This window comes from Pseudophryne corroboree, chromosome 3 (assembly GCF_028390025.1).
Source record: "Pseudophryne corroboree isolate aPseCor3 chromosome 3, aPseCor3.hap2, whole genome shotgun sequence".
Classification (NCBI taxonomy): domain Eukaryota; kingdom Metazoa; phylum Chordata; class Amphibia; order Anura; family Myobatrachidae; genus Pseudophryne; species Pseudophryne corroboree.
The window spans coordinates 224,114,945-224,123,288 of record NC_086446.1 but is presented as its reverse complement, the minus strand read 5'-3'; the positions used below and the strand labels follow the sequence as shown (position 1 = coordinate 224,123,288).

At 38.3% G+C, this 8,344-nt stretch overlaps 2 pseudogenes; both read left to right on the top strand.

Moving 5' to 3' along the window:
- The first annotated feature begins 2,070 nt into the window (after positions 1-2,070).
- Positions 2,071-2,188, top strand: LOC134897735 (5S ribosomal RNA; annotated as a pseudogene).
- A 149-nt stretch (positions 2,189-2,337) lies between these two features.
- On the top strand, positions 2,338-2,453 carry LOC134898330 (5S ribosomal RNA; annotated as a pseudogene).
- Positions 2,454-8,344: the final 5,891 nt, after the last annotated feature.

Genomic DNA, 8,344 nt, shown 5'->3' with positions numbered 1-8,344 from the left:
TCCCATCCTCTTCCATATTTCATCGTTGCACACCTTCACCTATACCCCTTAACTCTCTTCATTCACACTTATTCATTATCATTCATTTTTTATATTTCACCAATATATTTCATCATTTATATTCACTTTTACCTTTATCATTCATTTAGTTTACATTCATTTTATTATTATTTTATATTTATTATTATTTTTATTATTTTTATTTGCATATTTATTTTTATATTTATATTTATTTTTATTTATTTATTTTCATTCATTTTTATATTTATTTTCGTTTTTATTTTCATTTTTATTTTTATTTTCATTTATATTTATTTTTATATTTATATTTATATTTATTTTTATATTTATATTTATTTTATATTTATTTTTATATTTATTTTTATTTTTATATTTATATTTATATTTATTTTTATTTTCATTTATATTTTTATTTATTTTTATTATTTTTATTATTTATATTTATTTTTATATTTATATTTATTTTTATTCTTTTATTTATTCATTTTCATTTCCATTTTCATTTTCTCATCATTATTATTATTTTCATTCCCATTATCCATTCATTTATTTATTTTCCTATCACTTTCCTTTTATTTTCATCCACATTTCAAATCATCACCTTCACATTTCTCCATTCCATTTCCTTTCCATCCTTCCCTGCTTTCCCTCCCCGTTTCCCTTTTCCAATATGGATTCCATTGGTCATTCTACCGGAGATCTGATAGGCTCAACCACCAGTCTGTCAAATCCAAGTGACAAATTCATTGGTCATTTCAGCACTTAAGTACTGGCCACAGGAGAGCAGTAGAGAGAGGCTCTCGTGACCAAGCCTAATCAGGTGAAACGTACGTCGAGAGGAGAACGTCCATAGTGACGTCATCGCGGCCACGCCCCCTGTCCGGAAGCGGGCGGCCGCTCTCATCACTGTAGCGGGACTTTGAACAGAGGAGATTTGGACAACGTTCGCCGCCTACCTTGCGGCTGTGGTAACTAACACTAGACCACCAGGGTTTCAAGTGTGCAGCGGCAACCAATAGGGCACTATGGGAATTAATCCCCTGCCTAAACACCGATTATATACCCGATCATGTACCCGTGTATTGCTGTAATTGATATCAGCACTGTGGTAATTTTCATTAGACCACCAGGGTTTAATCTGTGTTTATATTTATTACCAATTGTGTAAAGTATTGACCGCATACCCAGTGGCAGTGGTCACAGATATTAGACCTCTGTGTACCACAACACCCTCCTGTTTTAGAACTGTGTTCTATCTGCAGTAATTACACCATACTTGCAGAAAAAAACCTGTACAATATTGTCCTAACACCCGCCTATGCCTTTAAGGTTTATTCACTAGATCTAGGTATTCTACCTTGATTTTGACATATAAGTGTATTTATGGTAGCATTTTCTATTTATTGGCATTAATTATTATTTGGTATTTATCATTCTCACTCCTACTATAAGGTTAATTGTACTATTTGTGAGCCAGCCTTGAGCTCCTTACCAGCATATGATTACTCATCTGGTTTCCCTTCAGGGGACCAACCATTATAATGTTAATTATCATTTAACCATCCCTTAATTAGTTCCAAACTCTGTTTCTCAATAGTTGGTATTGAATAATTTCACTCTCATTATAAGGCTTTATATATTATCCATGAGCCAGCCTTGAGCTCTTTGCCAGCATATGATAACCATCTGGTTTCCCTTCAGGGGGCCAGCAAGTATATTGTTTATTATCATTGAACCATCTATGAGCCTTTTCCTGAGCTTTGATTTTCATTTATTACTTTCTCTTAAATTAAAATTTAAGATACACACATACACAGTACATATCATCTTCTAGCATTTTTCATGAGAGCTCACTATTTGCAAAACTACACCCACCACACTACACCTTTATCAAATCCATCTAATGTCACAATAAATCCTAGACACTCAGAATCATCCTGACACACCCTTGTCTGGAAATACCATTTTAAGGCCATCTACGGCCTTGGTTGAGTGTCAAGTACAGAAAACAGTGTACTCCCTCTTGTCACTCATATTTCCTCTACACTGGCCCACGGCCATACTACCCTGAATACGCCCGATCCTGTCCAATCTCGGAAGCTAAGCAGGCATGGACTGGTCAGTACTAGGAAGGAGAACCTCCTGAGAATACCAGGTGCAGTGGGCCCTTTTAAAGGAAAAATCTTATCCAACGCTTTCCATATTCCTGTTTCTGGAAAAACCCTCCCGGACCGTTCATGGTTTTGATTTATGTATAGTACAGATAATAGGAGTGGTTTTCCCCTCTTATCTCTTTCTCTACACTTCAAACAACAGGCCCACGGCCATTACCCTGAATGCGCCCGATCTTGTCCGATCTCGGAAGCTAAGCAGGTATGGCCTGGACAGTATCAGGAAGGGAAACCTCCTGAGAATACCAGGTGCAGTGGGCCCCTTTCTCCTTCTCAAAAGATTCTTTTTGCCAACTCAACCTTGCTACCACATCACGCCTCTATTGAAACCTTTATTCCAAGGCATGTACAGTGACTTTTCTGGATACCCTTATTTCATCAGAGTTTTATGGTATCCATTAAACACATTCTTTCTGATATTTTCACCTTCCTTTATTAACTTGTACCTCATTTGCTAAAAAGGTTAAACAAGTTCGTTACTCCAAATATTAGACACGAGTCTCAACATTATTTCACATTTATTTCTTTTTATTCAAGAAACAATTAAAGGTTAAGTTTTATGTCATTTCATCACATATTCTACTTCACATTATACCAATTATTACAAACGAGTGCTCCCAAACAAGGGTTTTTTGTCTTTTCTCTCCTTTTTAATTGTAGTCTAGTCTACAAAATTCCTGGGAGCACCGCCAATTAAAAGCAGTTTAAAATCTTTTTGTTAACTGCATATATATTGGTTTCTTCATCTTTGATGCCATTTCCATACCTCGTTTAGATTGTAAGACTAGTGCGGTTCCATACTGAATTTATCTTCATATAACTCTTGGTACTGAGGTCTTTTCCTCAGCTCTCGGATCCAGCACAGTCATCCAGGCAGATTTTCAAGCCTCAATTAGAACTGTTTGTTCTTTTTTTCACTTTTGAATCTTTCCCTTTAACCCCCTGTTTTAAGAATTTTAGACGCCTCTCTCTCAGCTCCAACGGCCAGTACGAATATGAGCACCTTCAGTTTAAAAACTGAACTGAAGAACAAAAGATCTATAGAAGACCTAGATACCATCTTTCCTATCAAGATCCCTGATCCCATTACTGAGACCAATTGGGAAGATGACCTCTCTCATTTAAAGAGTACTCTCCAAAGACGCATCAGAGTCGATTGGGATTTAACTAGTTTGGAACACTACTGCAGACAAAAAATATCTCCAAGAGGTTTACGGCCTAAACATTTTCCTTCATTCACACTTTCCACAGATAGTCTACGTAAAGATTGGGGACAATGTCTCTTAAAATGCTCCCAGGACTTAATGGGTATCCTAATAAAACATAATCATCTAATCATGGAAGAATGTACTAAAGAAATTGATACCTTGGGCCAAAAATTGGAACAATGGGAAGACAATCCTTCCTTTCAAGATTTCTTCTGTAAAATGAAAAAAGATCTTGAGTCATATGAGGATAACATCATTGCAAGGAAGAAATCCAAGTTTGCAAGGGATAAACGCGACTTTACTTCTGGACACATTTTCAAATGGACCCAACAAACTCGCAGAAGGGAAGCGACCAGACGGGATTACACACCATCATCCTCTGAAGTCGAACCATCAGATACAGAAGATTACCCGGATTCCAACTCTGATTCAAGAGATCCCTTCGATCTGAGGAGGGATTCCAGTCACCACTCCATTTCCACTTCTACCTCTTTTTTTAGAGGTAGGCAGGGTCAAGGCCCGTGGATACCCTGCAAAACAAAAACCAGGCGGGGGGAAGGAAGAACACCAAGACAAAGATGGCGGTCACCGCAGCAAAGACGATACCCCTCCAGGAAACAGAAGTAACCCATGAGGGCCTCACCAAACTAAGGATAATCAATCTGTCCACACATGTTCTCACGCAAGACCAAACCAGTGTCCTTGAGAAAGGTCTCTCGTTTTCACCGACCAATCATTTCGACCGTTTTAAGTGGGAAATAAATCTCCGACATTTTGGCCGCAAACTACTACTCAAAAAACACTTTTCCAAAAAAGATAAGTCCATTCTCCCATCAAACAGTGACTCAGTTGACTGGTCACAGCAGGAACAAAATGCTCTAGCCATTTTAGAGGAACTATCGGACGAACAACCTTCCACCTCTACCCGCCCTATTTGTAAAAACAAGTCAACCTTTTATCCTCAGGATAACCAAAGTCCTGAGATAAAGGTGTTTTTGGATCTGGTGTCACGTGACTTTGATACACTCTACCGATGCCAGAAATCCTTTAAATCATCTGGCAACCTATCCAGACAACAGAAAGCAGCCATAAAAGAGATGCAAAAATGGGACGACGTACAGATCAAAATGTCAGACAAAGGAGGAAATATTGTGATATGGCCTACTACACTATACCTCAAAGAGGCCAATAGACAATTAAAAGATACCTCCTGTTACAAGACGACCTTATTTGATCCCACACAGAACTTTTCAAACCTATACTCTCGGATCATTAACAAATACCTTCAACAAGGCACCATCACAAAAACAGAATGGGACTATCTGAACACCCCGCACCCAAGGACGCCAACACTTTATCTGCTACCAAAAGTCCACAAAAATGTGGACAATCCACCTGGACGACCCATTATATCAGGTAATGGGGGCCTTCTAGAGAAAGCCAGCTGCTTCCTTGATGTCCACCTGCGACAACATGTCCTCACCCTTCCTTCATATGTCAAAGATACGACTGATGTCTTGAAGAAAATCCAAGGTATACGATTGGAAGACTCCCACATAATGGTTGGATTAGATGTTGAATCTCTATACACATCCATCAAACACGATTTGGGCATCAACGCAGTCAAATACTTTCTGTCTATGTGTGATACTGGTGACTTTCAGGATTTCCTTTTGGAATTACTCCATTTTGTGTTGAATCACAACTACTTTCTTTTCAACAATCGTTTCTATATACAGACCAGAGGCACCGCTATGGGGGCGGCATGTGCCCCCACATACGCAAACCTCTTTTTAGGCTGGTGGGAACGGGAAATGGTATTTAATGATGATCAAGAGGAATACACCAACCACATTCTGATTTGGATACGTTATATCGATGACATTTTTATGATCTGGGATGGTACCCAAGACAAATTGGACCAATATATCCTGTCTCTCAATACCAATCAGATCAATATGAAATTCACATACATCAGCAGCAAATCTTCCATTCCATTCCTTGATCTCAGGATATATCGAGATGAGACCAACACAATAGCCACTGAAATCTTCAGGAAAGAGACTTCAACTAACAGCTTACTTCATTCAACCAGCAGCCATTTTCCATAAACCATTAAAAATATTCCTAAGGGAGAATTCCTTAGGCTAAAAAGGAATTGCACTGAAGATTCCACCTTTCAAACTAAAAGTATTGATTTGGCTGCAAGATTGAAAGAGCGAGGATATAGCAATAGACTTATCAAGAGAGCCAAATCTGAAGTGCAGAAAGTAGAACGAGATTCCTTGGTCTTCCCTACTACAAAAATTAAGGAAGATAAAAACACCCTACGCTTCATCGGTGACTTCTGTAATAATTGGAAAGATGCCAGAAAAATCCTGCAAACCCATTGGCACATCCTGAAAATGGACGAGGACATCTCGGACCATATTGGCCAGAATATCAACATGAGCTGGAGGAGGGCACCAAACTTAAAAGACAAACTGGTAAGAAGTTACTTTTCACAGCCCTCAAAGCCAAGACCTCTCAAAGGTAGCTATCCTTGCGGTAAATGCAAATTGTGCCCACACGTTACTAACTTTACGTCAATCACTGACAGATTCAATCAGCAGATCACAGTGCAAGATTTCTTCAACTGTAGGACAGAGAATGTGATCTATTGCATCTCATGTACCTGTAATTTAAGGTACGTGGGCATGACATCTCGTATGTTTAAAGTCAGGTCACTTGAACATATCAGCACGGTGAGGAATGCCAAATCAGACTTAGCCCAATTCAAGAAGCTCACCACAGTCGCCAGACATTTTCTACGCTTTCATGACAGTCGAATAGAAGATCTACATTTCTCAGGTCTGGAACATGTAAAAATGGGATTGAGAGGAGGAGATTACAGCATGGCACTCCAGAAAAAGGAATCAGAATGGACACTCTAATGCCCAATGGCTTAAATGAATACATTAATTACAGCATTTTTCTACCCACATATTTCCAATATCCACTCATCCCGCTCCTTTCCCGCCCTATCATTCCAGTTCATCCCCTATCCCCCCCTTCTTTCCTTTTCCTTCTCCATACCCCCTCCCCTCTCTTTTTCTCTATCCTCACCTTCTTCTATTTTCTCCTTCTTCTCCTTTTCCTTTTCTTTCCCCCTCCCCTTTTCTTCTTTTTCGTCCCCTTCTCCTCTTCTCTTTCCTTCATTTTTCTCCCCCCTCTTCCTTTCCATAACTCTCCATTACATTCTAAACCAGCAACCCACTCCCGTTCTTCCCCCTTTCTCTTTTCCTTCTTTTTCTTCTTCTTTTTCTCACCAAACCCTCCCACCCTTCCTTTCATCACAGTCATTCACTACATTAAATGCATTCATACTTTATTCATCAATTTTTGTTCATTCCCTCTTTTTCACTTTCCCCTTAGCCCGTAACCCCACCCTCTCCCTTCACCTGCCACATTTCTTCCTTGCTTCTCCAGATTCCTTTCTATCTTACCACATCATTGCATACACTTCCCCTTCACACACAATACCTCTTTTCACACAACACTCAAATACAATACTCACTCACTCTCCCATCCACACACCCATATTCATAGTATCAATCTTTCCATCCTTCACTCCTCCCATATGTCACCCCCCTTTTTCCGTACTACAATCCTCACACCTAAACTATAACCTTTTCCCCTTTTTTACTATCCATTCACCAACAGTCCCATCCTCTTCCATATTTCATCGTTGCACACCTTCACCTATCCCCCTTCTCTCTCTTCATTCACACTTATTCATTATCATTCATTTTTTATATTTCACCAATATATTTCATCATTTATATTCACTTTTACCTTTATCATTCATTTAGTTTACATTCATTTTATTATTATTTTATATTTATTATTATTTTTATTTGCATATTTATTTTTATATTTATATTTATTTTTATTTATTTATTTTCATTCATTTTTATATTTATTTTTATTTTCATTTTTATTTTCATTTATATTTATAGTTATATTTATTTTTATTTTCATTTATATTTTTATTTATTTTTATTATTTTTATTATTTATATTTATTTTTATATTTATATTTATTTTTATTCTTTTATTTATTCATTTTCATCTCCATTTTCATTTTCTCATCATTATTATTATTTTCATTCCCTCATTCCCATTATCCATTCATTTATTTATTTTCCTATCACTTTCCTTTTATTTTCATCCACATTTCAAATCATCACCTTCACATTTCTCCATTCCATTTCCTTTCCATCCTTCCCTGCTTTCCCTCCCCGTTTCCCTTTTCCAATATGGATTCCATTGGTCATTCTACCGGAGATCTGATAGGCTCAACCACCAGTCTGTCAAATCCAAGTGACAAATTCATTGGTCATTTCAGCACTTAAGTACTGGCCACAGGAGAGCAGTAGAGAGAGGCTCTCGTGACCAAGCCTAATCAGGTGAAACGTACGTCGAGAGGAGAACGTCCATAGTGACGTCATCGCGGCCACGCCCCCTGTCCGGAAGCGGGCGGCCGCTCTCATCACTGTAGCGGGACTTTGAACAGAGGAGATTTGGACAACGTTCGCCGCCTACCTTGCGGCTGTGGTAAATAACACTAGACCACCAGGGTTTCAAGTGTGCAGCGGCAACCAATAGGGCACTATGGGAATTAATCCCCTGCCTAAACACCGATTATATACCCGATCATGTACCCGTGTATTGCTGTAATTGATATCAGCACTGTGGTAATTTTCATTAGACCACCAGGGTTTAATCTGTGTTTATATTTATTACCAATTGTGTAAAGTATTGACCGCATACCCAGTGGCAGTGGTCACAGATATTAGACCTCTGTGTACCACAACACCCTCCTGTTTTAGAACTGTGTTCTATCTGCAGTAATTACACCATACTTGCAGAAAAAAACCTGTACAATATTGTCCTAACACCCGCC